Genomic DNA, 7,182 nt, shown 5'->3' with positions numbered 1-7,182 from the left:
ACCCTCGTGACGTTTGACTCTTCACCTAGTGACCCTCGTGACGCTTGACGTTCCCTCTAATCACCCTCGTAACGTTTGACCCTCCCCGTAATGACTCTCGTGACGTTTGTCTCTCCCTCTAATGACCCCTGTGACCTTTGACCTTCCCTCTAGTGACCCTCGTGACGTTTGACTCTTCACCTAGTGACCCTCGTGACGCTTGACGTTCCCTCTAATCACCCTCGTAACGTTTGACCCTCCCCGTAATGACTCTCGTGACGTTTGTCTCTCCCTCTAATGACCCCTGTGACCTTTGACCTTCCCTCTAGTGACCCTCGTGACGTTTGACCCTTCCCCTAGTGACCCTCGTGACGTTTGACGTTCCATCTAATCACCCTCGTGACGTTTGACTCTCCCCCTAGTGACCCTTGTGACGTTTGACCCTCTCCCTCTAATGACCCTCGTGACGTTTGACCCTCTCCCTAGTGACCCTCGTGACGTTTGACTCTCCCTCTAGTGATCGCCGTGACCTTTGACCCTCGTGATCCTCGTGACCCTCCCATTAGTGACCCTCGTAACGTTTGACCCTTGGTGAAATTTACATACTTCATGTGCTAAGTCAACATATCTCTTTTTTTGCTGATAACCCAACGAGTTAAGTCAACTTGACTCTCCACACAGAATTAAAATTTGCAGGTAACTACTTAAAACTGCGTGAAGGATTAATTCCGCAAATTTATAATAATAGGGTAAAAAGTTAAAGGACAGTAGAATAAAGATTCGGCNGCTGATAACCCAACGAGTTAAGTCAACTTGACTCTCCACACAGAATTAAAATTTGCAGGTAACTACTTAAAACTGCGTGAAGGATTAATTCCGCAAATTTATAATAATAGGGTAAAAAGTTAAAGGACAGTAGAATAAAGATTCGGCGTCATTTGTACTCACTTTCCCACTATTGATGACATAGCCGTTTTTTTGATCTCCTGTAAAATTTCATTTTATGCACTTACCTCGTTTTACCACTTCACTGCAGAGATCATCGTCTCCCACGTGCAAGATTGTCTTCCGCGCCGAAGGCGAGGATGGCAAGCACGTGGGGGAGTGTGATATGTTTTCCATGGCGAGGTGTGTATATTTATTTTCTTGTCGAGGGACCTGCAAACCTGGACCTGGACCTGGGTTTTTCAGGTCCCCTGACACGAAAAGAATATTTTCTTCGGCTTAGTCGAAATTTTGTACGTATTACGGGTACGAGGTTCGTGCCGCAGAACGCCGAACAGTGCCGCCTATGGCGATATTTGGCTCTATTATTACGAGAAGCCGATGAGCGATTCCCTCATCGCACGTCTCAAGAACGGTGGTGGGACCGCGCGCCTACTAACAGGTTAAAAAATCGATAGTAAAGAGATCGGTTTGCATAAAATGTATTTTTGGCCTCGTCACTACGACTCTCAACTGACTCTCAATTTTCTCTCAAACACAGGAAATTATGGAGAGTCCAAATATCAACTTGGTCTATCCCTATAATTTTTTCGAAAACCTAAGAATTTTCTAAAACGATCTCTAACACCTTAGAATTTCCTCGATTTTTTTTTTGAAAATTCGAGATATTATAATAGGAGAGGGTGGGGCAATATGGACGCCAGATTTAAATAATGAGTTGAATTCGATCAAATCTACTCTTCCGACTTCATTTGAAGGTCATTAAAGCCAACAGATTCTCATAAGAGGGCGTCGTAAGAAAAAACCGGGTAAAATGGATACCTTGATTTCCTCCTCAGTTTTTTATGTTTCAACAATTTTATTCAATTTCTGAAACGCTAGTCATGATTACGATTTTCAAATTGAAAAAAAAAACTTATTTTTGGAGTTCGTCATGGGGGGTGGTTAATCAAATTTTTCCTTCCTCATTTATCCTCCTCTTCGCCTATTGTTTTATCCCAAGCAGCACAGTTCTGGAGGGTATCTGCAAGTATACTAAAAAGGCTGTCTAATGTCTGTCCAAAAAGATAACTTGTGTCTAGAAGTTACCTAGAAGTTAACTAAAAGTTATCGTAAGACTGCAAGATACCTTTTGGACGGACATTAGTCAGCCTTTTTGGTATACTTTCAGATATCTTTCGCAAGGTATGCTACTTGGGATGATGATTTCCTCTGTGAGTAGAAAAGTATTCATCTTAAAAATTTCACAAATGGACAAAAGGTCAGATGTATAGGGCATGCAATTGATAATTGAAAAAGAATTAATAATTTCAAAGTTATTTCAAGAGTAAAACAGGAAATTCAAAGCTACTTTATATTTCAAACTTCAATATAAAATTTAATAGAATCGAAGTTTGTTTCTTAATATATTTCCCAACTCTAATTTTTCTTTATAAAAAGATACCGACACGATTCTCTTGGAAAATGTCTTTTAATAATTTTCTTTATTTTTGGATAGAACCAAATTTTTTGGATATCCATTTTAGCCCACTCTTGAATAATTTCTCAGTTGTAGACTTTGCCAAGAAGCAATTTTTTAAAATCAATTATTAAAAATGTTTTGAGTGTTCATTTTAGTCCCGCCCATACAGATTTATCAGGTATTCATAATGCCCAATGAAACGATTTCAAAAATTAGAATTTTGAAAAAAAAAAAAATTTCGAAAATTTTTGAGTGTCCATTTTACCCCGAATGTCCATATTACCTCACCCCCCTCTAATTTTTTCAAAAACCAAAGAATTTTACTAGAATTTTCTCGAAAACCTAAGAATGATCTAGAACTGTCTGCAAAACCCTAACCTACCGACGTCGGTGGCCGAAGCGACTAGGTGCGAGCCTAGTGTGCGAAAGGTTGTGAGTTCGATTCCCCGTGCAACCGAGTTTTTCAACCGGCGGCTCCGGCGAGCGGGAGGTCGCTAATATAGTGACCGCCTGTACCGGCATGGGTTTTCTGTGGTTTCCCATGCTATTCCTATGTTCTATAGGAATGTGAATGCGGTGCAGTGTAGAATCCACAGCCGCATGCATAGGGTTGGATAGGGTCGATTAGTCAATCAAAGGGCAGAAAGGGCCGGAATATATAAAAAAAAAAAAAAACCCCAACTTTTTCTGGAATTTTCTAGAAAACTGGAGAATTTCCTTGAATTTTCCAGAGAATAGGAAAATTTTCTCGAAAACCTCAAAATTTTCTCGAACGTGCTCGGATACCGTAGAATTTCCTCGTATTTAGTTTGAAAACTCTAAATATCTATATCATTTTTTCAAAAACTGAAGAATTTTCCAGAATTTTCTCAAAAACCGGAGAATTCTCTCGATCTCCCTTCATGGGAAACATGAGAAAATCTACCGGAAAAAATAAACACGAAGAGAATAAGAAACAAAAATTGCGGGGCCCCTTCCAAGCCTCACTTTTATATGACACCCTGGTTTCCTGCCATTCCCGCAGTTACCGACATAGCTATGGTTCGGATAAAGCTTCTTGCTTTGACCGCAAAGTAGGGGGCGTAAAATCGCCACTCGAGAAAAAAATCCCTCCATGCGGGCCTTAAAAAATTGAAAATTTCTGGTATATTGTATACTGAAATTTCTGGGAATATTGTTTTTGCAAATTTAAAATTCCATTGAAGAATCAGCGGAAATGGTAAATTTGAGTTCAATTGCTTCATGAATATTGATGGGAATCAGAAAAATACAGGTGAAGATATTTTTAAATTTTCAATTAATTGAAGATCAATATAATTGAACATAATTCAATGCTAACATATTCATGTTTTCATAAGAAATTGCAGTAAGTTGAATTTTCAATTGAATTTTCTCGAGCCCCCATGAATCACATTCACTATCGATTCCCTGAAAATTACAACTCTATGAGATTAGATTTTTTTTTAATTTAAAAATCATTCGTTATCGAGATCATTTGATAATCGATATTTGGTGAGGATTTATTCAATGTTGACAGGCAGTTTACCTTAATTATCAGTAATTGTGGATCCTGTTGGGAAACGAGTGGTTTTGTGATATAATCTCAAATAAGACATTTCCACAAAACATTTTCTGAGTTGCAAAACAAGTCCCAAGAAATTTTCCCCCACAATTACTCTTTATTGAGATAATTCAATCATTTAGCAGGATTTATTTGGAGTTTAAGGAATATTGCCTTTTTTTCTTAGGATTGTTAGTTCTATTACTAAACGAGTCGTTTCATGACGCGAATTTTGTTGAACATCCCAATAGAGAATTTAATAAGCCCCAACAAATATTTTAAAATATTTTCCCCTAAAACCACTCGTTATCGAGATAACTAAATTATTTTATGAAGGGTTTAATTCAAAGAAACTTGAAAGGAGGTTTCTCATGCTTTGGACATTGTCGAATTATCTCTGGAGCAAATGGTTTCGTGGAAAAATATGAAAGTTCTTTTTTGTAGGGATTTCCCGCAGTCACAGAAAAGATCTGAAGACATTTTCCCCTGAAACCACTCTTTATCGAAATAATTTGATTGTTTTATGGAGTGTTTTACTGAGGGACAGTTGGAGCGAAAACGGCATTTATTTGTTTTTTTTTTCGATTAATTTGTAGAGAATTCATTTCACCAAGAGAATATCAAAAGTCATTTTTGTCGGGAAGTGTTATTGAAAAAAACAGTTAAAAATGTAATCTGAAATTTCACAGAATTTCGTTATTGAAAATTCAAAATGTCATTGAGAAATCAACCGAAATGGTGAAGTTGAGTTCAATTTCTGCATATAAATTGCTAAAAATCAGAAAAATACAGGTGGAGATATTTTTAATTTTCAATTAATTGAAGATCAATATAATTCAACATGATTCGATACTACACAGTCATGTTCTTATAGAGAATTGAAGTGGATTGAGTTTTCCATTGAATTTTCTTGATTCTCTCCCCCTCCCCCCTCAATCGAATTCAATGTTGATACCCCAAAAATCACAACTCTGTGAAATTTGATTTTTTTCTAATTTTAAAATCATTCGTTATCGAGATACTTAGATATTTGATATTTGGTGAGGAGTTATTCAAAGTTGAAAGGCAGTTTACCTTAAGGATATTCAAATACCTTTTACAGTTTGGTACAGACCGCACTATAGATTCAACCATTTTCAATCATCAAATTTGTCAGTTAAAGTCCATGAGAAAATTTTGAAAAAAATCGTGGGTATTGAGTGTCATTTAAATTATATTTTGCACAGAATTATTATTTATCAATAATGGTCGTAATCTAAAAAAATTGTTATTTTTCGATTGTTTTATCAATCTTTTTCGAAAAGTAGACTTCCCAATTTTTTTTCAGATTTTTAAAATGTTTCCTAATGGTTCTGTTTCGCCACGGATTAACAATTATGAAAATAATTCTAATGGAGTTATAAGTTCCATTAGTTCGACGATTCGATGTTAATCGTGGGAAACGTGACACGCCGAGTAGGTTTTATGTGTCACTAGTTTCAAAAGAGACAAGGGAAAATTTGGAAAAGAAAATGAATAATTATCAAATAACTTTCACGCACAACACTCAAATTACGTTAAAGTTCAACAAATTCATTCACTTAACAGATTTATAATACCGGATACACTTGGTTTCGGAGAGCTTAAATTTTAGATCTTGTTACTTGGAAATCTTGATTCTAACTGCTGCGTTTTGGCAGAAAAATTCGTAAGTTGAAATTTTCTTGAGGAAGGGGGCAGTAGGGAGGAGTAGGATGGTGCTACGAGGGATACAATTCTATGATTGGTCAATTGTTGGGGTAGAGGGGAGAGGGTGGATTCGATTAGTTCTTGAGGGCTAGCAAGTATCAGGAGCTTAGAAATAGGAAAGAGGGTAGATTGAGGGCCGAAATTTGGGGCCTGAGCGGATTGGCGCCTGCCTGGCTGGGATATTACAGCTGCAAGGGATTAGTGCGTCTGAGGTGATCATAATTATTTTTAGGTTCAATAGATTATGAGGGGCAATAATCGTAGAGAGAGAGCAATGAATAAAAAAAGTAATAAACAGTTCAGACTATTTCCCAAAGTATTTCGAAATTTCAATTTCACTGGCGCCAGATTTTACATTTTGAAAGGAACTAAACTGAAAGCACAAAGAAAGGTTGTAAGGTAATATAATTTTCTACATAGAATTCTGAAGAATGTTGGGAAAATATTCTTAATTAAAATTCTAAGAATCTTGGGAATTTACGTTTGTTCAAATTCAAAGGACTGGGGAAAATGTCGAGGGCCAAAAATCCATTAAGGTCCTTGAGAGATTGTAAATAATAGATTATTTAAGACAAAAAAAAGAGAGAGAGAGAGAGAGAGAGAGAGAAAATATTTATGGGGGAGAGTAGGGTACGGAAGGATGGGAATGGAAGACTTCCGCTGAGACAATTAAATATATTTTACAATAAAATAATCAAATGTGCGTATCGAAACGCAACAGGTTCAAAGTAAAGAATCTAATTCAAATTTTTTTAAGTGGTTTTGTGGAAAAATATGAAAGTATTTTTTTTCTACGAATTTCCCGCAGTCACAGTAAAGGTCTGCATGTAGCGCCTCGCTACATCCTAACTGAGGAGACAGTCTGACGTCACCCTCAGGCATTTAGTATTTCGTTGCTGTCCTCTCACGGATATACCAACACAATAATAGAGGATTACATTTCGCGCCTCTACCGAATTATTCTATCACGGCATCCTATCGCACAGGAGCCGTTGGCAGTTGATCGGAGTAGTGTAGTAATACGGGTTCTGGGGCAACGTTTTTGGCGTCGACCTGGTCGTTGGGGCCCAGTAGGGGGGTCAGATCAAAGTGGGTGGGTGGGTGGTCGATTAATTCGCGGGGTCGCGGTTCAATTCGCGGTTTGATTCGCGGGGTCGCGGTTTAATTCGCGGTTTGATTTGCGGCTTGATTAATTAATTAGCGATTTTCCCTCGAAGTGAAGAAAGGGTTAATTAATTCGCGGTTTAATTCGCGGTTTGATTAATTAATTCGCGATGTTCCCCTCGAAGTGATGAAAGGGTTAATTAATTCGCGGTTTGATTCGCGGAGTCGCGGTTTAATTCGCGGGTTGATTAATTAATTCGCAATTTCTTCCATCGAAGTGATGAAAGGGTTAATTAATTCGGGGGGGTCGCGGTGTAATTCGCGGTTTAATNCAAAGTGGGTGGGTGGGTGGTCGATTAATTCGCGGGGTCGCGGTTCAATTCGCGGTTTGATTCGCGGGGTC

The sequence above is a fragment of the Diachasma alloeum genome, unplaced genomic scaffold (genome assembly GCF_001412515.2).
Source record: "Diachasma alloeum isolate Michigan unplaced genomic scaffold, Dall2.0 Dall_scaffold_01168, whole genome shotgun sequence".
Taxonomy (NCBI): domain Eukaryota; kingdom Metazoa; phylum Arthropoda; class Insecta; order Hymenoptera; family Braconidae; genus Diachasma; species Diachasma alloeum.
Note: the sequence above shows the minus strand (reverse complement) of the source record.